This window comes from Camelus dromedarius, chromosome 23 (genome assembly GCF_036321535.1).
Source record: "Camelus dromedarius isolate mCamDro1 chromosome 23, mCamDro1.pat, whole genome shotgun sequence".
Classification (NCBI taxonomy): domain Eukaryota; kingdom Metazoa; phylum Chordata; class Mammalia; order Artiodactyla; family Camelidae; genus Camelus; species Camelus dromedarius.
In genome coordinates, this window is record NC_087458.1 from 25,211,635 (window position 1) to 25,237,896 (window position 26,262).

Genomic DNA, 26,262 nt, shown 5'->3' on the forward strand with positions numbered 1-26,262 from the left:
ATCCTCAGGTTTCTCATTATGGTCACAAGACGGCTATTGCAACCCTAGACATCACATCCTCCTATGACAACACTCAAATCACAAAAGAAGGGAAGCAGAAAAAGGGAACTCCTTCTGGTACAGATTCCTTTTTTCTTTTTCTTTTTTTTTTAATTAGAGGTGAAACTCTTTTCAGTGCCCTCAACAAGACGTCTATTTCTTTGGCCAGAACTATGTGCCATACCCAATCCTAGACCAAATATTACCATCCAAGTAAAGGGGATCGCTATGACTGGCTTGACCAATTGTGATTTAGGTCCTGGCCCTGGGCACCTTTCCAGCTGAACGAAATCAAAGTTCTGTTAGCAAGAAGGAGAATTGGATCATGGGATGGCAGCCTACAGTGTGTGCCCCACCTGTAAGGCCCTTGGGAGCCAGCTTCTGTCTACCCCTCAGGCTTTCTCTTCTACCCCTCTTCTTCATAAGAGCCTTTTACTCAAGCCATGTGGAGCCACTCACCCTTCCCAGAACAGTCGTCCGTGACTTTGTACATGCTGTTCCCCTGTCTAGATTATCCTCTCCCCTCAATAATCTTATGAACTCTGATTCTCCTTGGAAAACGCCACTGAAGTGTTACCATCTTTGTAAAACCTTTCCCACTACTCCAGGTAGAGGCAGGCACCCTTGACCTTTCTTGATCCAGACAGTGCCTTGTACTTTGTAGGTACTCAGTGAATATTTGTTGAGAATCTTTGCATCATTCAAATTATTCAAATCAGATCATTACCACTATTTACACTTCAATTAAAATAATTATTTTCATCATAGAGCCATCTGATGGTTAATTTTACATGTTAACTTGATCAGGACATGGGGTGCCCAGATATTTGGTTAAACATTATTTCTGGGTGTGTCTGTGAGGCTATTTCTGGATGAGATTAGCATCTGAATCAATAGACTGAGTAAAATAGGTTGCCCTTCCCAATGTAGGTGGGCCTCACCCAATCCACTGAGCACCTGAATAGAACAAATATACAGAAGGAAAAAGAATTCACTGTTGACTCCTTGAGCTGGCACATTGGTCTTCTCTTGCACTTGGACTTGAACTTCCATCATCAACTACTCCAGTTCCCAGGCCTTGAGGTTTGAGCTGGAACCACACACCAGTCACCAGCTCTCCTGGGTTTCCAGCTTGCAGACTGCAGATCATGGGACTTCGTAAGTGCATGAGCCAATTCCTATAATAATGTCTTTCTCCTATATACACACACACACACACATACACACACACACACACGTATATATACATATATAATTTCTCTAGACAACCCTAATACAAGCCAGTTAATAGATTCCTTAGTAGTTAAAAATGTTTCTAATTGGTAGGATCAAGTTGTTGATATGAAATGCAATTCTGAGGAAGCTGAAATACCCTACTTTGATGTTTGGTCTCATAATATTCTATCCAATGGTATCTGTGATAATTTCCTTTTACTCCTATTTATCCTGCATACCTTTTTTTTTTTTTTTTTTTGGCTGTCAAATTATCTTATGCATGTTATACAGAGATAGGGACACTTAGAAATGCTTATCTGTATTGGAGCTAATACCAGCTGGGGTGTGGGTACAGAAAAATTATGCAAACGCACCAGGGAGATAGAGGGCAAGAGTATGAGTGACTATGAAGTAGAAAATGATAAAATGGTAGAGTGCAATTTATCTCAGAATGTGGGACACAAATTCCAGGCAATTTCAGGTGTGCAGATATTTAGCCTTAAGTAACATTAATGTGCAAGAAGCTTACTCCCTTTTTAATTAGTTCTCTCTCGGTTCTTGTGAATGGTCTACTTGCGCAAGTCACCAAGCTCAGAAAGCGGCATTTCACCTTCCCTGGAGCCCTGTGCTCCGGCCTAGGTGACCGTGCCTTAGACCCGTTCTGGCAAAGCAGGTGGTGCCCGTCTTTGGCATTCTGCTGCCCGCCAGGGATTGCTCGTGAGTAACCAGAAGCAGGAAATGTCTATGTAGCCACAGAACGGGACTTTGAGGAGGAAACTACTCATATCAACAGAATGAGACTTTTGTGGGGTATGTATGCTCAAAAGGAAGAAAACAGGGGCTGTAAGTTAGAGAGTGGAAGGAAAAGGGAAAGGGATGAAAGATGGAAGGAAAAAAGATGGAAGGAAGGGAGGGAGGGAGGGAAGAAGGGAAGAAGGAAGTTGAAACCTTGAGGGTTAAACAGAACATCTGAAGTTGTTTAGATTGTTGCTTCCAGGGATTTCTGCCTAATTTCTTTGAAATATGACTCAGGTCCTCACCCAGTGGCATGCCTGTCCTTGTTCTGACAGAACATTAAACTGTTTACTCCGTGCTCAGTCCAGGCGGGATCTCCGTTCTCTAACACCCAGCCATCTCCTCTGCAGGCGAGAATCACAGATGCCCGAGGTCCCTGCCTCATGCGCACCTGAAGGAGCAAGCTGCGATTCTCTTGTCACTGCAGCCGTTCCTCGGTCCCTCCACCTGGGGCCGCTTGTACTGTCATTTGGCTGCCACCGTCCTTGGGGTCCTTGGTTTCCTTGGAACGTCTGTAGCTGAGGGCTGGGAGCTGGTGGCTGCTTGGGCAGAAGCAGGGCACTGGATTACCTGTGGTGTTTGCTGGTTCACAAAGGTTTATCTGGCAAACATTTTAGCCAAATATCCTACTTTAAGTTAAGGAAAAGTACATGTCTTGTAAAATCTGGGGTTGGAGCTTCTCAAGGGTGCCTAGCAAGGGCAGCCCGTGCAAAACTGCACAGGGCAAGAGCTGGACTTTCCATCCTGCAGGCTCCTTTGGGTGTGACTGTGTCCCTCTTGCTCCCTCAGGGCACGCAGTGGCCTCCACTGTCCCCGTGGGCCATTATCAAAATCTGCCATCAGGAACGGAGCTAATGAACCCATTCCCACAGCTGCTATGGCTAAAAGAGAAACTTCTCTCAAAAGGTCTTAGAGAGATTAATGGCTATTTTTGACATCTATCAGTACCAAGGAAGGAGGGGTGTTGCAGACGATAGGAAAGCCGCCTCAGTATCTCTGGTATCATATCTCATGGGATTCAGCCTCTCACGAAGACTGGCTCTTTACCACGCCTGGCAAAATGTGCTCAGTATTCAAAACAGGTATGAAGTCTCCTCTTCCCTGAAATAAATTCCAAAAGAAGCACACGCAAGCTGACCTCTATTGAGCACTTACTATGTATCAGGTATTTTGCGAAGCACTTTACAGGACATTATTTTCTTCTCACATTTAGGTAGAATATAATTTAGGATTGTCTTGATTTATCTGGACCAAACAGGTATAAATGTAAAGGACATTGACTGACTCATGAGACTGGGAAGTCCAGGTATAGGGCCTCAGACATGACTGGACTCCAGCAATGTTATTAGAGCCTGGTCTCCCTCCTTCTCCTAGACTGGCTCCACCTGTCTTTGTATGTTGGCTTTGTTCTCAGTTTCCATGTAGTGGCAGGTGGCTGGAGGTGCTCCAGCCAGGCAGTCTTCCAGTATCTCTCTTCTCGGCAGGAAATAGAGAGCTCCCTCCTGAGAGTTTAGTGCACTCTAATTAGATGGGGTCACATGCTCATCCTGAGCTGGTCTCATGGCCGGAGGCCTCAAACAGTCTCTCCCGGGTCACATTCTGTATTCCTGGAGTGAGGTGGTGGAACCCCCAACCAGACCAAAGGGTTAGAGAGTAGGGGAGAAGGATCTCCAAATGGAAACCGGGGGAGTAGATACTCAGTAGGCACCAAGAAAACTTCAAAACCCTCATGTTAGTATTCCAGTTTAATAAATGAGGAAACTGAGGCTCAGAGGGTTTCAGTAACTTGCCCACGGTCACTGCTAGTAATTGGCAGAGCAGAGACTTGAATCCTGTTTGCTATATTTAACAAGTTATATTTGTTGTTCCGTGTATTCGGAGGAAATATGCTTGCTCTTTAAATAAATAGAAACAAGGATGTATAACTAGAGTAAATGAATTAACATCAAATTTTCTGTAATGAAAATCTTCCTTACCTTGTCCTGCAAATTTATCCCAGGGGACAGGCATAACTCTCCTTCTCATATGCCACCGGCCAAGTTCTGCTGAGGAAAGGAAGGAAGGGAGTGGGGCTATTTATTAAAGATGCTGGATATGCTTCTAATTTCATCACTGGAATGATTTGAACCAAAACCTGGGCTGGCTTCAGGAAAACCAACATGCTAAGTGAATTCTTGTTATAGTCTTTACTTTCTTAGGCATCTAGGAGATATGGTCATTGTTGATTTTGTTCTGAACTTTCTATCACAAAAGGCTACAATGTCTGCTATTAATGGGCTTGTCACATTGACACAGGGCCGTGTACTAACCAAGCTAGAGAAAGCCATGGTGTGCACCCCAGGATGGATCACGCAATTTAGAGTTAGCTGAGCCCTGGATCTGGTACTAATTAACTCTGTAACCTCAGACAGATCACCTAACCTTGCTGGTTCTCACTTTCTTCATCTATAAAATCTTTATGACGTAACTCTTCCTATATAGATTTTTGTGAAATTCAGATGGTGTCATGTATTTTTAAGTTTCAGAATATCTGCAAACCTTGAAACATTTCATAAATAGGAAGTATTACAATCCTCCCAATCTAAGAATCTGGCATCGCTGACGCCAGTCATGGGCACCCAGCAACTGGGCTCCTCCATTCCATGGCCCACCCACCAGTGAAAGCGCAGCTCCCTGGAGATGAGTCCTGTCTTCATTCTGCTGCAAGGTCGCCCCCTCCGGCCGGCCTTTCACTTGGGTTCCTTCTGGTGAAAGTCAGTCACCAGACCCTGCGTCCCTCAAACTTCCAGAGACACAGGTCGTGATCTCCAAATGGTGCCTGTGAAACTCCCTCACTTTGTTTAAGGTGTGGGGGTGTTTCCCACGGCAGGGTGGGGATGGGTGGATTGTGGAACGTAGCACCAGGGCCACTCTCTACAAAGAAGTCCTTGCTCTGGCCTCTTAAACCTCCCAAAAGAGGTTTCTAGCTTCCCTTTCATAGCCTGAAGGTGGGTCATGGGCTGTCTCTGTGTGTCCTGCGTAGCTAGGTGGTCTAGAACTTCCTTTTAGAATGGACCAGCTTAAGACCTACCATGGTATCCCTAGGCTTCGCGGGCTTGAGATAGTAGGGGAAGTAATTTTCTGTACAAAATAAAAATCCCCTACAATTCCACTAGGTTTTTTCCCCCTCCTTTGGAAGTATAGAGAGTAAAAGGAGTCTCCTTCCCTCCTCTCCTCTTTACTAGTTTGCTGTGTATCTTTTAAACTTGTCTTTTGTGCTTATAGAAATCTAGAGGCCAGGTCAGTAGAGAGATAGACAGATGATTTTAAAACATAGCTACGAAATTGTTGGCATTGTTCCCATCTAGAGTTGGAACTTATGTTCTCCTCCCTTTAAGTGAGGCAGAGTTGTGACTGTTTTGACCAATGGAACACAGTGGAAATCAAGCTGCAGGACTTCTGAGGCTGGGTCACAAAAGACAATGCAGCTTCTACCTTCATCCCAAGAGACACTGGCTCTTGAAGCATTGAGCCACCACGGAAGAAGTCTGACTGTCCTGAGGCCAGGATGCTGAGGAGGCCACACGTAGGTCCTCTGGTCAACAGCTGAACCCATCCTTCAGCTTTGCAGCCCAGGCACCAGACATGCAAGCAAAGAAGCGCCTTAGGAGTACATCTTCCAACCCCATCTGTTCCAGTCCCGGCCACTCAAGTCGTCCCAGCTCTAGATATCACAGGGCAGAGAAGAGCAACCCTGAACTCCTGACCTGCAATATCCGTGAGCATAACAAAATGGTGGTTGCTTTAGGCCATTTAGGTTTGGGGTGGCTTGTTACACAGCGATAAGTAACAGGAACAGACAGAGATATTTATGTCAGAAAGATCCTTTAACTGCACATGGGAAGGATGGAGTAGATGGGGGCAAGATTAGGGGCTGGAAGACAAGGCTTTTGCAGTAATCCACATGAGAGATGAGGGCTAAATTAAGGCAGTAGTTGGGGTAGGAAGGATAGACAGGGCCCCAGTGGGAAATCTCCAGGCTCAACCTCTCAGCCTCACTGGCCAGCATCAAGATTATAAGGTGCTAAGAGACAGGAAGAGAGGGCATAGGGCAGGTACCTTTGAATGTCCTGTGAATGTCCATCTCCTTCGGCATGTTTCAGCTCTTTCCTCTGTGTGTAGAATCGGCTTTCTTACCCCAGGCTGTGATTACAGTGTTTAGTTCCACAAATGGGGGGCCCTAAATGTTAGCTTATAGATTACATTAATCAATCTTTTTTGTTTCATCTTACCCGCTACTTAAAAGCCCCTTAGAAAGAAAATATATGCAAAGTAATGTACGACTTAGCAGAGCCTTGTCATCTTTTCAAGTTGAGCCCTGGTACCCTGTCAGTGAACAAAGAGGCCCTGGGTGAGCAGGGTCAGTCTACAGCAGTCCGTCTCCATAGGATCAGCCTCCCTGAAACAGGGCAGTGAGGTGGGGTGGGAAGGATGGAGTGTACAGAACTACAGAAAAATAAAGAAAAATCGCTCCCGGCTGCCTTCCTAACACGTTTCAAGATATACTGGGTGCAGACTGTTGAACAGTATGTGCAGTAGGAATAGCTTCCATTCTAAAAAACACATGCCCCCTGTGAATGTGTGTTTAGATAAAGACGAGAAGTCTATGTGCTGAAATGGTAAAGACTGATATCTCTGGAGATGGAATTACTTCTGTTTTGCTGGCTTGTTGAGTCTTTTGTGCATTTTTATGTTTTCCAAGTTTCCTGCATACATATTACTTCAGAAAATTTATTTTTTAAAAACTGCTATTTTAAAAATCAGTAGGCCCTCACAATCTCACCCATCTTGTGCATCCTTATCAGTGCTAGCGTTCCCTGCAGGTTCCACCTGAGAGCAGCTGGGTGAGATTCTTCATGCTACTAGACTAGGAGATGACAAGTACAAAAACGAACTACTGTATACACAACGTTTAGGGGCCTTCTGATTCTGCCTCACAGAAATCTTTTCTAAACCTTTGTCTAACACTCAGCCCATTGTCCAAGTGCTCAGGACAGCCCCTGGGTCCCCCCAAGTCCTCTCCACAGTGCCAGGTCTGTGGTCGTTAGTAACCAATGTCTGCGCTCCCAAATCACTTCTCTCGCTGGCATCTCCCATATGCTCGCATTCCCCATCCTCCATCCAAGTGCCTGCTTCCCAGGGAGATCTCACTTAGATGTTAAAAATGGTCAATAAATATTAAACTAATTCACAACATTTGAATAGCTAATAGCCTCATACTCACGGGTTTTAAAAGAGGTTGCCCAGTTAATGTTGATCTGTGTCTCTAATTGGTGATACTAAAGCTTTAGTCAAATGCAGATTTTTCACGCTCCTATTAAATCCACGTGCAGGCAGGTCACAACCTCTTTTAGCCAAGCAGGGAAGGTTTCCTGGAGCCAGGCGCCATCACCATTACTATCAGATAGAGCAGCAACTAATTCAGTCATGTTGATGGATGCCGAGATGGTGCCCAGACTCATCTACAGTCAGAGCTACAGAACTAGAGTGCAAGGAACTAATTTCCTCCTGGCCTGAAGTGCTCCAGGTCACCCTTGGTTACAGGGAAAATGACATGAGTCACTGTGTCTCCTGCGCCAGCTCATCCAGTGTCGTGCACAGCTAAGCCACCAATAACAATAGGTCTATGCAGAATGCGTGTTGTTTCATCTCTTTACCTCCAAAGATCTCACTCTAATTTCCCCGAAGAAAGGTTAGGGAAACTGCAAAATGCAGCATTTACGGAAAGTGCTTTGATCCAATACCCAAGAGGAGGGAAAATGCAGACAAACTTCTGAGCTCTCGCCAGTGTGCCAACTCAAAACAAGGCTGTACCTGCTCAGGAGAACACCTTCCCCAGGGGGCCTTTAAAATGATTTGGAGGGTTTTCTGTGGCTTCTTTCTGTGGAGTAGAGGTGAGGATTTGTTGCTATCATTTTGTTTTTATGCCAAGCTTTCATTTATTAAATAAGATGTATAAGTACCTACTATGCGCCAAGTATTGTGCCAGACACTGATTTTTCGAATCTGAATCCAGATCAGTCCTTGCTCTGAAGGAAGCTACAATCTAGGTAGGGGGTTGCGGTGGGGACTGGTGCAAAAGATGATACGAGCAGGAAAAAAAAGGAAAAAGAAATGAAACCCTATAAGAGAATACAGGAGTACAGAGAAGAGAGCAGAGATGTGTGTGTCCTCATGACAGGAAGGAGGCAGAGGTGGGAGTAGGGATCTGTGGATGGGAGGGCAGCTGGGAGGTGTGTGTGTTGGGGTAGGGGGGTGCCTAGAATGGGCATGGGGGTTGAGGGAAGGTCAAGGTCCTCCAACAACCACGACGTGGTGGCAAGAAAGATGGGCAGAACCCCACCTCACCCCTCCTACCCCCCACGCTAGCTGAGGTGAACAGAGCCACCCTGGCCCGCTTGCATTGGGTGCCAGGCCCAAGGCCCTGGCCCAGGGCAGGGGACATAGCTGGAGGGCCTCCTCAGGAGGGGCCACTTCCTTGCGCCTCCTTTATTTCCTCCTTCAGGGCACAGAAGGCCTTGTCTAGGCTGTCGTTGCCATGATCAGGTCAAACAGGCCAGGCTCCCTACTGCTCTGTATGTCGCAAGTTGGCCCCTGTGGTGGCCAGGCTCTCCTCTGTTTCTGTGCTCCACCGCCTCAGCCTCTGCTCCAGGCGGTTCAGCGGGGCGGCTGCAGGAAGATGCAGGTGGGCCGCAGGTCAGTCTTCCTGATGATGCATACACCCTGCGGGATCACGTCCAACAAGCAGATGTGGTTCTGAGCCTGCGCTGCCTGCACGGCTGCTTTGCTGGTCCCACGCAGATTTCCTGAGAATTCGGTGTGCTCGATGAAATTCCAAGGAAAGACCCAGTTCCAGCCCTATATTTTTATATCAGCTTATTTTTCTTTTGTTTCTTGTTTAGCTCTAAAATGAAAACTAAGGGGAAACATTTTGTAACCCATGGAAATTGAAGTGGTGCAATCTGATCTGTTAATTTCACAGTTAGGTTCCTTCAAATCTTCCTTTCTCTGCTGTGAGCCTTTTGGATTCACACTTGTCCTAGGAGATAAATCAGAGAAATGATGAAGGAAAAAAAAATCAAGTCCATCCTTTTGAATAGTTAGGTTATGTTTTATAATCTACTTCCAGAGAGATTCAGAGGAAGCAACAAATATATCTGTTTAAACTGATCCAGTTTAAATGATTGTGAAAAAGTTGGAAACAAAAAGCTACATTTCAACTTTATTTCCTCAATTAGCCTGATAATTGGCAGATAAGTATAGAATATGCCACATCCACTCCAAAGTATATTTACAGGAAAAATGCCAGAGGTCTGGCTCTCTGTTCTTTCTCGCTAAGAGTTCCCAGATGCTCTGTAAATACACCTAAAATATATTAACTATACATGTACTCTTTTCAAACTAATTTTTTAAAATTGAAGTACAGTCAGTTACAATGTGTCAATTTCTGGTGTACAACACAATGTCCCAGTCATGCATATACATACATATATTCGTTTAGACTAATTTTTTAAATTACAAGCAACATATGCTTATGTGTTAAAATGAAACTACAGAAGGCAGTAACAGTCAATCTCCCAAAGTAATCGCAGTCAACAGCTTTGCAAATCTCCTTCTAATATACATAAAAGAACAACAGGATTACACTGCAGATGATGACATCTCCAGAATTTCTGTATTGGACAGTCTTGGAGGGGGCAATCTGGTTAAATGGGAAGGCTAGGAGAGAAGTTGCACTTGTATAGTGAGCAGTTAGTATTTAGGTGAATGTTCACTTGGCCTGGTTTTGGGGGATGGGAGCTGGAGGTGATTATGGGAGAACCTAATGGCTGTTCAGAGTCAGCCATGGCAAGCACCGCCATAAATGCATTTCCACAACTTGCTTTTTTTAATGTAAAAATATGTCTTGAACATTTCACCATATCATCAATACATAAAGATCTACCACCTTCTTTTGTAACAGTTACATAGGATTGCCTTGTATTTAATGAGACTACTGATAAACATTTAGATTTTTTCCAGTTTTCACTAAGCATTCTTGTGTGTATGTGTGTGTGTATGATCCGTGGATGTATGTGTGTGTGTGTGTGTATGTATGTATATAATCGACTCATAACATGAGAAATTCTATAGAATAGGTTCACAGAAGGGTAATTTCTAGGATGAAAGATAAGTGTACTTAAAATTTTGACAGAAAACTGTCATCGTTCAATGTACAGTTAATATACTGTTCAATGCACAGTGGTCACATGACCCTACTTCCATCGTGATGGCAGAATACTGTCTTATTTTGAAGGAAAATTAATAGAATGGCCACACTTAGGTTAACAGAGTGCTTATTCTTATGCTTGCTCCTAAAACAGTCAACTGACCTGACAGACGAGTTGCTACTCGCAGCTCCAGGCCCACTGTTGAAACCAAAGCTATTGATCTTACTGTTTCTACTTTATTCCGGTAATCAAAACTTACAGTCATGCCTGGTCTCTGAGTCGTTCTGCAGGGACAAGGTCACAGGACTGTAACCTTACAAAATAGCCTAAATTACCAAGAAGACCATGCCTTGGGCGCTAATAAGAGAAGGAGAAAGAGCGGCAACCACTAACCTCTGTAGACTTGCTCACCTGGAGACACCATGACTCCACTCTGAGTCTGTGAGAAGAAAATGATTCTGTTGATTGTCATTGATGCTTTGTTGTTTGAGCGATGGCTGCATGATCACCCTGCCCCGTCCCCAAGGTGGGCTCACAGTTGTGAAGGCACCAGCCTGCTGTGAGGCCCCTTTGCCCAGCAAAGCAATAAAGCTGCCTCTTTTCTTCTAAGCTCTAAGACCTTGTCCCTAAGACTCATCAGGGACGGGGGCTGATCTTTCGGCAACAATATGATTAATAGCGACCATATAATTTAGTGTCCAAGTCAGAACACTTTTGATAGAGAAAGTAGAAGCTATTAATTATTATAATTATTAACATAAACATTATTAATGAGCATAGGATTGCTGAAAACTTAAGACAGTTCTGCAAAAGAGCTTAAGAAATTTCAATTATCCTTTTAATCCCTCTCAAACCTACTTTCTTACTTCCATAGTATTACCCGGAGAGAGCATACAAAACTTCCAAGCAACCTAATTGTCAGATCTTGTCTTAACGACAGCCAACAGATTTAGGGGAAAGGAGGAAGAATCAGCTTCTAAATACGTTTCACTATTAAACTTTCACTTGAAAAATGAAGGTCCCAAAACCAAGAATTAGAGTTGGGAAACAAAATATCTCATGGACTAAAGAAATAATATGGAGGGAAGAAAAAAAAGATATTTTGAAAAAATAGTAATAAAACATTATCACAAAACATTTGTTTCTGTAAATCCAGACTCAGCATTCACTGATAAGCCCGAAAGCTATGTAAAAACATGAAAAAGAAGATAGAACGTAATAGCATAGCCAGCTTTCTGAGGCATATAACTTGGGTTCCAGCAGACTATATTTCAGGTAATCCCTGGACTAGTGTTGATTTTTATGGCTCATCCTGAGAATATACATTCTGTCCTGTAAAATGCCGGTAAGGCTCAGGCTACTTCTCAGGTTCTTTATGGACAGTCCAAGACCTAGGGTACTAGACACAAGGCTTTCTGTGAGTGTGGTCTATCACATGTCACTTCCCAATTCCAGGGCAGCAGGGGGAAAACTTAATTTCATTCCCAGGCAGGATTAACCTATGGTGAAAATCTGGGTAAGTTCAGAAGGCAACTGGCAGGTAGTTCCAAAGGGAAAAGGAGAGCCCATCACACGCCTTGTACATGTGTTCCCGTTCCTCTAGTATCGCCCTTTGTTATTCATTAAGGATTGCGTTCTTTTTTCTGCCTGTTACCCCACGCTCTGGAAGAAAGCCCTTGACGGGTTAATGAATTGCTCAGCACGCTGAATCATCTGTCTTGTGTTTCTCACTAAATGAGAGGCTTTCACAGATCAGTGGTGAGGTGTTGGGAAGTATGTTTTGAGCGAGTGGCAAGCTGTTGAAATGCCTCAGAGCCTTACAATCCACTACCTGAAGACAACCCCAGAGAGGGTGTTTTCCAAATCATTCCTTCTTTTTTACTTCTTGTCCATTGGCTGCTAATTCAAAAAGTGGAGGTAATGGCCTATTTTTTTTTTTAAAGGATGAGTTAGTTACAACAATAGACTGTTTAGTAGGAACAACAATTAAGCTACTTTGATTTTTTTCAACAGCTAGCACTATCCCCACTTTTTCACCCAGCCCTTTGCTTTGATTAAGGCATTCGTTGGCAAAACATTTGAAATTCATTCTGTTTCTGTGAAACGGATGTTTTCCTTTGTCAAAAACTATCTGAAATCTGAGATCAATCTATGGATACTGACAAACAAAGCTAGCTAAGATTGTCAAAAACAAACAATAATTGCCAAACAGTATGTATGGCAGATCCCATTTATATAAAAATATGTGTAAATATAGGATGTGTTGGTATAGGAACAGAGGAAATTTGAAAGACCATGAACCACATTATTAATAGCTGTTATGTCTGGGGGTAGGATTGCCAGAACTTTTTACTTCCTAAGACATCTGTATGATTTGCCTTTTATACAGTAAGCATCTGTTACTTTTCCAGTCCAAAAGAGAAAGAGGACGCAAAAATAAAGTTACTCACAAGGATTGAACTGATTTCTTAGCCCTGCAATCAAATGGGCTGAGCTAGCCAAAAACAAACGTAAGCAGGAATGAACAGTTCATGATGTAGAAGGAAACATTATTAGATATTAATAAATATTATATATATGCTTCTAAGAACAGAGGAAAAAGACAAATGCCAGAGAGACAGGATTTTCTATTACTGAGGTATTACTCATTAAAAACAAACTTTCTTTAAGCTACAGAAACAATAAAAAGATCATGGTCCAGGGGTTTGGGGAGAGGGAGGGAGGGAGGGATGAACAGATGGAGCACAAGGGATTTTTAGGGCAATGAAATTATTCTGTATGATACTACAGTGGTGGCTACATAACAATATGCATTTGTCAAAACTATAGAATGTACAATATCAAGAGTGAACCCTAATGTAAACTATGGACTTTGGTTAATAATAATGTGTCCATGTTGGCTCATTGATTGTTCCAAATATGCCACACTGAAGAGGGATGTTGAGGATAGGGGAGTATATATGTGTGGGTGGGGAGGGCTATGTGCAAACTCTATTTTCTGCTCAATTCTGCTGTGAACCTGAAACTGCTGTAAAAAAATAAAGTCTTTAAAAAAAAATTATTTCTGGGGGTAGGGTAATAACTCAGTGGTAGAGTGCATGCTTAGCATGCAGGAGGTCCTGGATTCAATCCCTAGTACTTCCATTAAAAATAAATAAAATTTTTAAAATAAAAAAATTAAAATTAAAAAAATAATAATAAACTTGCTTTAAAAAATAAGTAAATTTGTTTCTTAATCTGCTTTGAGAACTTTTCAAACTCAGAACTATTTTAGAAGAGTACTCCTTTTGGTTACATAATCTGAAATCTCAGTTTAGGAAAATACTCCATTAGAAATATGTTAAATGTTAGCTGGTAATGCCTGATGGCAAATTACTGATACATAGTTCAATTATATCGTATCTAATTATATTATATCATTTTCTGCATCATCCCAGTGTGGTGTAGTGAAAAGTACATAGTTTTTGGAGATTCAGCCTGGATTCAAGTCTCCCCCTCCCCCACTATACTTGCAATTTGAACTTGAATAATTTACTTAACTGCCTTGAGCCTCAGTTTTCTGAGTTAAATGCATTTTGTAACAATAACTACTGTGGTAGGGTGGTTATAAGGCTTAAACAGAATAATCTGTAAAGTGCATTTTATAACCTACAAAAAATGTTCTAGTCTGTAGCAGGCACTGACTGTTGAGTGAGTGAATAAATAAATGAATGAATGAGAGAATGTTATTTTAGACTTTGTTGATCTAAAATTTAGTGTCATTTGTTGTGTCCATACCAAAATGAGAGAAAGAGGCTCATTCTAGTTCTTTCAGGTCTGGAGTTTCTTAAGAATAAAAGTGACTCTTAAGATTTAGAAAAGGAAAAAAGTAAACAATAATTGAATGAAGGCCCTAGATTTAGAATAATGCTGCAAATTTCTGAAATTGTCACATACACACACACACACACACACACACACACACACACTACACCCTGCACCTATCATCCTTTAAGGCTATCTCAAATGTTACAGCCTTTGTGAGACCTTTGCTGATTTCCCAGGCAAAAGTAGGAACTCCCTCCCAAGGAGGGCCTGGCTTGCAAAGATTAGCTGTGCCTATAAAATTCTCTTTCAGAGGAAGTATAACTAGCAGAATCAAAAGAATTTGCCAGTTGGACAGAGGAGCCCACTTACACTGTGAGATCCCTTAATGACAGTGCCCCAGAAGTGACAGTTCTGTGACCCAAGTCTACTCTTGGTCCCCTAGTTAGGAAAGAGGTAAAGTCAGGCATATATTTGGGATATTTTAATTTAGTTATCCTATGCAGGTAGATTGGGAATGTGCAAAGCACCTCAGAGGTAATTTTAAAATACTGGTTCTTTTAGAAAGAACTCAACCTGTGAGCTTGTTTGTAGCCACCTGTTGCGTTTTCTTTTCTTATCCTGCGACCCCTTCCATTCTTCCATTTGCTACAAGACACTTCTGACCAACAATGTGAACCCAAGTAACATTTGGGGAGCTCAGAGCCAAATAGTTCAGATGAGAGTCTGATGGCCAGGAGAGAAATAAGGACCAGAGTTCTAGCTTTGGAAGGTAACAGTAGAAGAGTTATTTAAAATCCACAAGAGTAGAAGAAAATGCCTCATGATTGTGAGTGTGGTTAGAAGAGCCTAAAACGAATCTGGTGCCGGGCAGTGGAGGCAAAGGAAGAGGAGGAGCTCATGGGGCAGCACTCAGAGAAGAGACCAAGGTCAGGACCACCGGTGATCTCTCCCCAAGAGGTTCTGGTGGGAGGGTGGAGATAGAATTCAGATTGTAGTCAGTTTTAAAGTGAAGCTGGACTAAAGAAGTAGAGCAGAGCTCATTAATAATCTTTTCAAGATTAATTACTCCCTCTCCACCCATGGGCAAGGCCACAGGTAACCTATAAATGGAGGCTGAACTAGTTATCTGCATCTTGAGAAATCTCTCTGCTCTGGCTCCCTTCCAATTTCCTGAAACTTTTGGCTCTATCTTCCTCTTCTGATCGTAGATCCTTACATTTCCATCCACTTTCCCTGTCTCTGCCCAGTATATTTTGGCCTGGTACAGTGTCTGACCGTCTCTGTGGTTCTCACCCTATTTCACCTGATGCTGCCCTCGGTGCTCTTTTTGTTCCATGTCCCGAGGCTCTACTCCAGCCCCTCCCCATCTGGGCACCCAGACCTTGGCTCCTGGCCTCCCTGAGCCTCCCACCTTGCCTGGGAGAACTGGCTCCGAAGGAGAGAGGAAGACATGAAGCAGAGGAGAGGAGAGTCAAGGAAGGGAATTTCAGTTGGTCTCACGTTCAAAGAGCCTGGGGAAGGAGCACGAACCAGCAACAGAGAGCAAAGGTAGGAGAGGGGACGAGAGCTGAGGTGGCGAGTCTGCTGAGCGAGTGGGAGGGGAAGCAGGTTAAGGACGTAGGGAGAGGCCTTGACAGAGGAAGGGAAACTTCAGCCTCTGAGATAAGAGAGAAGGAGTTGACAGTAAGAATGGGGGTGGTTAACTTTGTAGGAGGTGAGGATTCTGCTGAGTGAGGGGTATGGAGGTTGGGCAGGAGGTTTGAACTGAAGGTTTGGATGGTCACTCAGCAGAAAGGGAGAGTCAATGAAGCTAGGAACAGCATTTTAAATACCACTGAGACCAGCAGAAGCTGGAGACCCAACACCTGCAGTGGTGCCCAGTGCACTACCGTTTTCCCCCAAAGTGCTTTAGCCCAAGAAGACCGTCTCTTAAGAGCCAGGCTGACCATCAGTCCTGGTGATGAAGTCCAGCATTCCCAGCCTGACTTCGTTTCAGCCCAAGGGTCATATGCCTCATCCTTCAGACACTGAAGTGAAGGACTCAGAATGCAAGAAACTTAATGTCCCTTCAACTTGACCTCTTGGCTCTAGAAAGGAGGTGAATGCCCTGCAGGTAACATATACGAATTTGACAGGAGAATAGTAGACTCGACAGAGAAATTACTGTTGCACAGGGTCAAGGCCAGTCTCCCCACTTGCCAGACACTGGCCCGGCCCTGGCTGAGCCTGCGGGCCGGGTTTCCTGCTACAACTGGAAATCCTCAAGACCCTCACTGCCCATTTTCCAGTGGAGACTGGTCTCTTTACCACACAAAACAGGGGGATATTCTGGGTAAAAACTGTGAGGAATTCTGAGTCAGGCCATGCTTTATGGATGAAGTTTGATCCAAGGGAGGATCTCCGCGGGGCCTGTGGCAAGTTCCAGCAGGGTTACCATCTTGTCAGCCCTTTGCAGCGGGGCTCTGGATTCCAGCCTGCGACCCGCGACCCGCCTGGAGCAGCACTACCCTGGGCGTCATCTCCAACAGCCTGGCCAGCCCCTCCGTGAAGAACTGTCTGAGAATGTTCGAGAGCTAAGGGCACAGCTGTGGTTGCTCTCTGGAATGAAGAACCGCTTTGTACAAGGGTGCCCTGCCCGGGGAACCCCACCTCCACCACCGGGAAATGACGTGTTCCCTCAGCTGGGAAGGAAGCCAGCCAAGACTGCAGGGATCTCCCCTCCTTTCCTTGCCAGTCCATCTACATTTCTGGGAATGTTCTAGCACCCTTGTGGTTACAGGGAGCTGAAGCTCCCTTGTAGTCCAGGCCTTTATAGTCCCAGTTTCAAGGTTCCAAATGCAAAGGACAAAACAATAAGGGCCAAGCATCCACACATCCCAAGACAAAGTGATAAAGGACCTGGGCAGGAGCTGCTGGCCCAGCCACCACCCACCTCTACCCTATAAAGGAAGCCGGTGGAGGGCTGACTCAGAGACAGCGGTGGTGTAATCCTCTCTGATCCAGGCCGAGCAGGGAGTCGGGCCTTCCTCCTCACCACAGGCCACGGGAGGGGGCTTCAAGGGAAGACTCAGCTAGTTTGACACATCCTCATAGCTGGCTAAATAATTTGTGGGACCCAGTGCAAAATATAAATGAGGAGATCCATGTTCAAAAAGCACAAGAAAATGACATTAAAAGCATTAAATAAAAAAAAAAAAAAGAAAATGGACCATATCCTTGCTCTCAGAAAGACATCCTGGTTTTTTTTTTTTCTTTTTACATACTGACTATTTATTTATTTATTTTAATTGAAGTAGAGTCGATTTACAACGTTGTGTTAGTTTCTGGTGTAGCATAGTGATTCAGTTACGTGTGTGTGTGTATATATATATATATATTCCTTTTTATATTCTTTTTCATTATAGATTATTACAAGATATTGAATACAGTTCCCTGTGCTATACCATAGGACCTTGTTGTTTATCTGTTTTATACAGAGTAGTTTGTATCTGCAAATCCCAAATTCACAATCTATCTCTCCCCACCTCCTTTCCTCCCTGGTAGCCATAAGTTTGTTTTCTATGTCTGTGAGTTTGTCTCTGTTTTATAAATAAGTTCATTTGTGTCATTTTTTAAAGATTCCACATATGAGTGATATCATATGGTATTTTTCTTCCTTTTCCTGGTTTGCTTCACTTGGTTATGACGATCTCCAGGTCCAGCCACATTGCTGCAAATGGCATTATTTCATTCTTTTTTATGGTTGAGTAGTATTCCATTTTATGTATATATGTGTGTGTGTGTGTGTGTATCTCACACTTTCTTTATCCAGTCATCTGTCAGTGGACATTTAGGTTGCTTCCATGTCCTGGATACTGTAAACAGTGCTGCTATCAGAAGCACATCCTATTAATGTATCTGCTTTGGGCAGAACTTAAGGCCTGGATCCTTTAAGAATTAAGAGATGAAAAACAGCATTATTTTTCCTTAATTACCTATTGTGTGCCAGGCACCATGGAATGCTGTTTTACATGTGTTATCTTGTTCAGCCTTCATGACAATCTCGCAGTTCTTACAATTGTCCAAGGTCACACAGATAGTCAGTGGCAGAGATAGGATGCGGACCCCGGTCTTACAAGCTCCAAAGTCTGGGTTCCATCTACTCTACTTCAGTGCTTCCCATGAAAGAAGGGAAAGGGTAGAATACTGGTACTTTGAGGGCATCTACTTGTGCCGGAACTGTGCTTGATGGAGTTGGTCCAGCTCTTTGAGGGTGAATGTCTGCTTCTGGAGGACCCCCTTCTGGGCCCTCCAGATATGCACATAATCTCTGCTGTTCACTGCAGCAATCTGACTACCAGGCAGAGAAGCTGGAACACTGGTGGAGAAGGAAACAGAAATGATTCTCATTCTCTCATACATTTGTTTATTCACTCATGTGCAGTGTTTTATTGAGCCCTCCTCTCTTGCATCCGTGACTTCCCAGGGCAACTGTGCCTCTCTCTCTCTCTTTCTTGCAACATTCTCTTTGTCCAGAACCAGCAAAATTTAATGAAAAGACAACTGAGAGGTTATGTACATGATGAAAGGAAAATAACTTATTTCAGGGTTGCATGCTATCTGAAATGAGATTTCAATACATTAAACAACAACAACAAAATGATTTGTCTGGCCAATTATCTTGTTTGTCCAAGAATTATTTTATTACTTGACTCAGCCATAGGTCTGCGTAACTAACTGCCATCAGATAAAACAAAGAGGGTCATAATTAAGCAGAAGCTGGGCAGTGAGGTTGATGATCCTTTTCCTGTAAGGTTATGATCTTGGAATACGTGTAAATTCATGATTGCACTTAATGCCTTGTCTAAAACATGGTCTGAAAGGCTGGAGCTGCAAGTAACCTTGGCAACAAAGCAAAAAAGGAGGATGGCTTATTGTGGAATCCAAAGATTCTAGAGCTGAAAGTTTCACGGTGGTCATCGAGTCCAGATGTCTTATTTGACAAATGGGAACTGAGGCTCAGAGATGCTAGATGAACTTTCTGATGACCACCCACAAGTCGTTAAAGCAGAGTTGAGCCAGGAACAGGAACCCAAGTCTCCTGGCTACAAGTGCAGGGCATTTCCATTATGTCTTATTATTCTGCCTATTGTTCATTTCTGGAGGTTATTTTTGTTTACTAGCTTAGTTATATTTAAATGGTTTTATTTTCATTTTTATTGTTTTTAAAATTATAAAAATAATATCTGCTTATTATAAAAATATTTAAAATAGAAGTTTGTACAGTAAAAAACTGTGTTTGCCTTTCACTTCTCTCTCCCAAATAGATTTTTTTTCTCCAGAGGAAACCTGTGTTAATGAACCAGTATGTATTCTTCCTGATTTTTTCCTATGCATTTATGAACACATATATTGTTTCCTTTTTCTTTAGTGTCAATATACTATTCATATTGTTTTGAGGTTTGATTTTTTTCATTTAACATTTTACTGTATTAGTACAAAGATACCTAAGTCATTTTTTTAAATTGGGATATAATTCACATAATATAAAATTCCTTCATTTTAAAGTATAAAGTTCAATGGTTTTTAGTGTATTCACCATATTGTGCAGCCATCACTGCTGTCTAATTCCAGAACGTTTCCATCACCTAAAAAGAAGCCCTGTATTGATTAGCAGTTAGTCCCAATTCCCCCTGTCAACCATAATCTATTTTCTGTCTCTCTGGAGTTCCCTATTCTGGACGTTTTATATCAATGGAATCATGCAAAATATGGCCATTTGCATCTGGCTTCTCTTACTAGCATAATATTTTCAAGGTTCATCCATGTCATAGCATATGTCAATGCTTCATTCCTTTTTATGGCTGAATAATATCCCATTGTATGGATAAACCACATTTTGTTTATCTGTTCATCAGTTGGTTGCCTTTTGAGTTGTTCCTGCTTTTTGGCTATCACGGATAATGTTACTATAAATATTCTACATGTTTTTGTGTGACTATATGTTTTCAATTCTCTGGGGCTCATTCTTTGGAATTATTGCATAATATTCTATAATTTGAATTTGCCTTATAACCATTTCTCCTGTTGTTGAACATTTGTCCTTTATTCATCTTTTTAAAAAAAATTACATATAATGGTGCAATATACATCCCGAAGCATATTTCTTTGAGAGAGACAGCACAGTGTCTGCAGTGTCACACAGAAGGGAGTACTCTGTGTCTGGATCCCTGCACTGACACTTATCAGTTGTGTTAACTTAGTCTTCCTGCTTCTGGTTCCTCATCTGTAAAATGGGAAAAGAATAGAACTTACCTTACAGGTTCTAAATGATTAATATGATAAAGCAGTTAGACAGGGCTTGACACATGGTATGTGTTCAATGAATGTTGTTAATAGTACATGCAAATATTTCTGTAGGTTAGGTTTGTAGAAATAGAATTTGGGGACCAAAATATTCATTTTTATAATTTTGAAAGATATTGCTAATTGCCTTGTAATACCACTATACTAGCAGGAATGCCTATTTCCCCACACTCTTGCCAATTTTGTAATATATTAAGCTTTTTGAGTTTTTAATTTATATTTTGTTTATCTCATAGATTAGAATGGCATCTTGTTGCTATAATTTGCATTTCCCTAATTCCAACTGAGATTAAGTATCTTTCAATATGTTTATTTGCTACTTGTACTTCTCCTACTGTGAAATGCCTGTTTATATCTGAGGCACACTTGTATTTTGATTTGTAGACTCTCTTTGTGTACGGTAACTAACCTTTCGTTATATATTTTGAAAATATTTTCTCTCAGTTTGGTTCTTGCCATCTAATTTTGTTAATGATGTCGCTGGCATATTGAAGTTCTTAATTTTTGTGAAGTCTAACATATCAATATTTTCCTCTGGCAGCTCTCCCATAAACAATTAAATGCTCAACCTGGAAACGATACAGATTACCTCTACTCCTTGATCAGAACTGGTCACACAGCCCCACCTAACCACAGAGAGACCAGGAGGTAGAATCCCAGCCGAATCCCAGGAGGTGAAGAGCTGGAAATATTCGGTGAGCAGCCTGAGTAACTACCACAGCGGTCTAAGTCAGAAAGAGACTGTCAGAAACGAAGGAAGAATGACAGAATGGCAGAGGAAGTGTTAACGTGCCTCTAAGTATTAGGCGAGAAGACCGTGATAAAGTAATATAAAATTAATTCCAGTCAAGTTAGGAAGATGTGGCTCCAGGAAGCTGTATCATATAAAGTAAGCCTGGAATAGGATGCCAAGAGGGCCATTTTCTCCGAAGAAGCTGATAGAGTTCTTAGCCTTCAAAGAGTGAGCCGAGGAATAGTGTTTTTGCTCATCAGCCATCGATTTAATCCTGATGTGAGGAGTTTATATAGATCATTCAAATATTAAGTCACCAAGCCACAGGGTATTTTGAATGCATTTGGGGAATGCAGAGCTGTCTGTTCCTGAACAAATGCCTGCCCAGCCCCCATTCTCTGTAGGCGTTCTTAGTATGTGTGTGTGCACTTCCATGAGCGGAAAATCAATACCTTCTTGGATAGATGGAAATTGAGCTATGTCAAGGCATACATGCGTTGTCTGATAGCATCTTTCTGCCAGGAATCTAATATATTGATCAAATTTCCCTAGCACAGCATCCGTGCCATATAGAATAGCAAGACAGGCTAATGGTAGGGATGTTGGCAATATATTTTTCTGAAATGTCGCCTTTAACTGAAAAATCAAAGCCTGAGATTTTCATGCAGGGTGCTGCCTCTCCTGACGAGTGTTCTAATCTTTGAATTTTCTGGCAGGGGTCACGAACCACACGCTCTCCTGTCTGTTTCTGTGGCTTACCTGCTCCTCACTGAGGGTGAGAAATGATTTTCTCAGTTGGAACTCTCCTGTTAAAGACAGGGTTCTGCCTCCTCCTCTCCTTTACCTCCACCTCTTCCTCCCCTTTCTGTGAGCCAAAACCACATTTCCTTTTTTCCCCAGTAACAGCAGCAAACGCGTGGGTGGCTATTCGGCTGACATTCTGTATAGCCACAGGAGTTGTACCTTTGCACGGTGCTTGCGTTGTTTTCATTGTTGTTAATAACTTTTGTTATTACTGTTGTTGTTTAAAGGTCAGGGTGATGATGGGGAGGAGGAGGAGGACAAGCTCTCTGCCTGGCTTTTTAAGACCTGCTCATTCCTAGCTCAGAACGATGACACACAAGCACAAGGGGTATAGGCTGACACTGCTCACCATTGATGCGTCTGCCTTCAGCTACTAAAGAGGAAGGGACACGCAGGAGCAGAGAAGAGGATGTGCCTGTATTTTTAAATAAACTGCCTTGTGATGCAGAAGGCCTATGAAACATTTTAGATATTGAACCCAAGATACATGGAAAATTACTCACATGGTTTTATTTTTTTCCCCCCAATGACTCTAGTAATCCAAAGGGAAATTATTCCGGTGGAATGACTCATCTAAAGCACGTTTTTTGACTGCATCTTGGACAAGGAAGAAGCTATTCAGAGATAACAATTTATTATTTAACATTTCGACAGGTCCACAGAAGTACAAGTCAATTGAGTCCAAATAAAGAAATGTGCTATTTTTAACAACTTGTAGATGTTCTTGGCAGAACCTAGACTAGACTTTATTAGAGGAAAGAACAAGCTTCTGATCTTTTTCCTTCAGGTTTTCAATTCAAGTTTGATAATCAAAATAATATTTTAAAAGAAAAGCCAAGAAATAGCCTTAGAAATTTTTATGACGATATGATGAAAGGTTAGCAAGGAAGAATGAGGAAAGAAAGAAGAAACAAACTGTGGCCTGGAACTAGAAATGGATGCGCCTGAAAGAGAGAAATAGTGATATTTCTATTATTTCATTCCTATTATTGCATAGATTGTGAGGTGAGGTTTCATATATTACAACACACATTCATTTCCCTATAATAAAGGTATTTTTCCCTTTATAGATGAAAAATTCCACCTATATCCTAATGTGCAGCAAATTTAATATGGGATTGTTATATTTTCACAGTGTTTTCAAACGTTTCACACATGTCACTTCATAGAAGAAGCATGCGTTCTCAGCAGATAGGTAGGTTGTGTGTTATTATTCCGGTTTTGTTGATGAGGCAATAAAAATCAAGGTCATATAGCAAAATAATAATAAAGTTGGAATGTACCTCCTCAGCATCAAATCTATTACAATATACTGCCTCTTTAGACCAAAACTTACCACATAATTTGGCACACACTTACCTTCATTTTCTTTCTTTCTTCTGAGGGTAAGTTTGAGCCCACAGAAGTCCTTGAAAAGTTCTGTTTGATACATAAAATTTTTATCTTTCTTCTGAGGTAGTGACAGTCGAGGGTTTGTTCCCTGTGTAGTGAAAATGGGTATTATGTTGCATGTCAAAGGCCCAAATCGGGAGAACTGGCCCGATTTTACCTTATACCACTTTCTAGCACCTTCACTTGAAGTGACTTACACTGTGGTTAACAATGTGTAGTAACAATGGAGAAATTAACATAGGTATGTCATGATGATTGGATAGAGACATTCATAAATTAGAGTTTGAATAATCATACCATTATTTAACGATCTGATTCCTCTCTTACTTTTTCTGTATTTTGCAGCTTAGTTCTTTACTATCATGTGTTTCATGTTTAAGTCTGATTTTTTCAACACATAAGTAAATTGAATGTAGGACTTCTCATTTCTTTTGTAACCCTACAGCTAAAGTCTTTACTCTTTTGAATCCTCTTGAAACTTTCTTCATTTAAAAATATTCCATGCTCCATTTTTGCTAAATATTATATTTTTATTGCCTACTTTCGTGGTAAATTTATTATAGTCCCTAAATATCAATGCCAATTCATTCCTTTTTCTTTCTTTCTTTCTTTTTTTTTTTTTTTTGGTGGGGGAGGTAATTAGGTTTATTTATTTTTAAAGAAGGCCCTGGGGATTGAACCCAGGTCCTTGTGTATGCTAAGCATGCGCTCTGCCACTTGAGCTATACCTTCCCCCTCATTTCTTTGTTAATTCCTTCATTTATACATCTGTACATTTAGTACTGGTAACATGTATTGTACTCCCATAATATTTACCACATTGTTGTACTTATCTGTTTCTCCTTCTAGATTTGAACTATTTGAGGGAAAAGACTGTGTGTTTGTAATGTTTTCATTTGGGGAGTTACTTGGTACATAGTAGGTTCAACGAATTTATTTAGATGATCCGGTAAAATGTCACATGCCTGACCAGCAGTGACTAAATGCTAACTAGTAGTAAAGATAACGCTGACTTCTTTTACTTTATTTTAATCATTTTTCTTATGAATGAAACGTTCAAAATATTTGAGAGAATAAGACTCTAGCTTTTGAATGGAGTTCAAAATTTCACTACCATGCAAAACCCTATTTAGATAAACAAATAAACAACCTATTTTTTTGGTGGCTGGATATTGAATGCCCCTGAAGCTAGTAAATATTTCATCAATATGCAATTTTCAGTTGGTTGATATATGCATATATATTGATAAGCAAGGAACCTTACGTGAGATCAATATATACAATATTTTAAATCCTGGTAGAATAAACAGAGAATAATGAAAAAAACAATGGGTATTCATCTCTTTGTTCATTTGAAACTCTGCCTCGGGTTAAACCAAGCAGCCTTTTCAAAATCATTGGAACTGTAACAACACGCCACTAAATGCATTTACTTGTTCAATTTTTCATTTGCAAAGGTAATCCATGCTTTAAAACCTGGAAACCTCTGAAATATGCATCAGGAGGGGGCCGTGGGGAGACTGCCTTGAGGTTAGGGCTTTCAGTTTCTTGGTTGCTGAGTCTGAGATTTCTGCTGAAGGCCAAGAAATATCCCTTCATTAACTGGTTCTTGGTGGCAAATATAATTAAGAGCTTGCCACAGACCCGAATGCTGTATAAGAAGAGATGTCTCCTGCGGTGAAAATAGGGCCAGAGACGCTGATCCCATGACAAGAGTCCTGTACAGTCACCACCCTGTAGTTGGGGATCTGATTTAACAAGATGACTTGGAATAGAAAGCCGCTCTGTAGCGGGTGGCTTCTGACAGCGCGACCTGCGGTGGTGCTGGCATGTGCAGAGCACAGAGGCTTGATTTCACATGTTGGCGATTCCTCTGATTTACCAAAGCCCTTCCCCAAGGACACTCATGTCAAGCCAGTTAGGTGCGTGTTTGTACAGGTGGTGGATCAGCTGTTTTCTCTGGAAGTCATCCCCTTCCTGTTCCAGTTTTCCCATCGAGGGTCACGCAAGGGTGACAAGTTTACTGCTCCTTGAAGGCTGAGCCTGCTGTAGCAGTGGCTGCCAAAACACAGCCTCAAAGAGACAATGATTTGAACCTGGCTTGCCAACTGCTTGTCTCTAGACTCCCTGGCACCACTCGGTTTGGGGAAGAAAAAATGTACCTGGTAGCATTCAAGTCTAGAATTGTAATGAAGTTAGGGTGTCCAGATGTATCCCTTTAAAGGGATTAACCCAGTGTTCCAGGAAGCCTTTTGAGGTTAATAAATTATTTACTTTTTCCAAAGGAGATAGGAATAGGAAGTCTTCAATTGTGCTCGTAGAGATTAGAATTTGAGATTGTCAGACCTTTTTCTAGGGGAGGAGGGAGTTGTTTGTATTACACAGAACATGTCCACAGTGGAGCTTTGTTCCCACCTGGGTCATTAGTGCACACTTCTGATCCTGCCAAGGTCCCCTGAGCACACCAAATTACACTTTGCTGAAGTCAGCTGTAAGGAGATTGGATGACGTGGTTAAAAGAAAAATCCGAAACCATCTTGGGTTGGGAAGGAGGGATTTTGAAATGCTGGTATTTGCCTTTGCAAGATTACATACTGCTGATAACCCCTTCCGTCATGCAATTCTCTCCTCCTTCAGCTCCCTAAACAGACTTGAACCATTTGCAAACCCTTCTCCTCACACCCTTGACACCAGTCAAGCCAGACTCCTTGCCATTTTGTGAACACAGTATCAAATAAATATTTATCAAGTCCATGCTACGTGCCAGGTACTGTGTTATGTGTTGTGTATATATAGAAGCTCTTCACCGTGATTAGTAATTATCCATTCTTTTATTCAATCAAGAAATACTTAATGAGCACCTGCTATACATCAAGCAAATGC

The 26,262-nt window shown here is 41.9% G+C and overlaps 1 long non-coding RNA gene across 1 annotated transcript in view; it reads left to right on the forward strand.

Annotated features, from left to right (window-relative positions):
* The first annotated feature begins 952 nt into the window (after positions 1-952).
* The window catches only part of LOC116148067 (uncharacterized), a 31,144-nt gene continuing 5,834 nt past the window's right edge, over positions 953-26,262 (forward strand). Inside the window, exons 1-2 of the long non-coding RNA XR_004131519.2 lie at positions 953-1,197; positions 20,992-21,145. This is a non-coding gene — a long non-coding RNA (uncharacterized LOC116148067). The remainder of the gene's footprint in view (positions 1,198-20,991; positions 21,146-26,262) is intronic.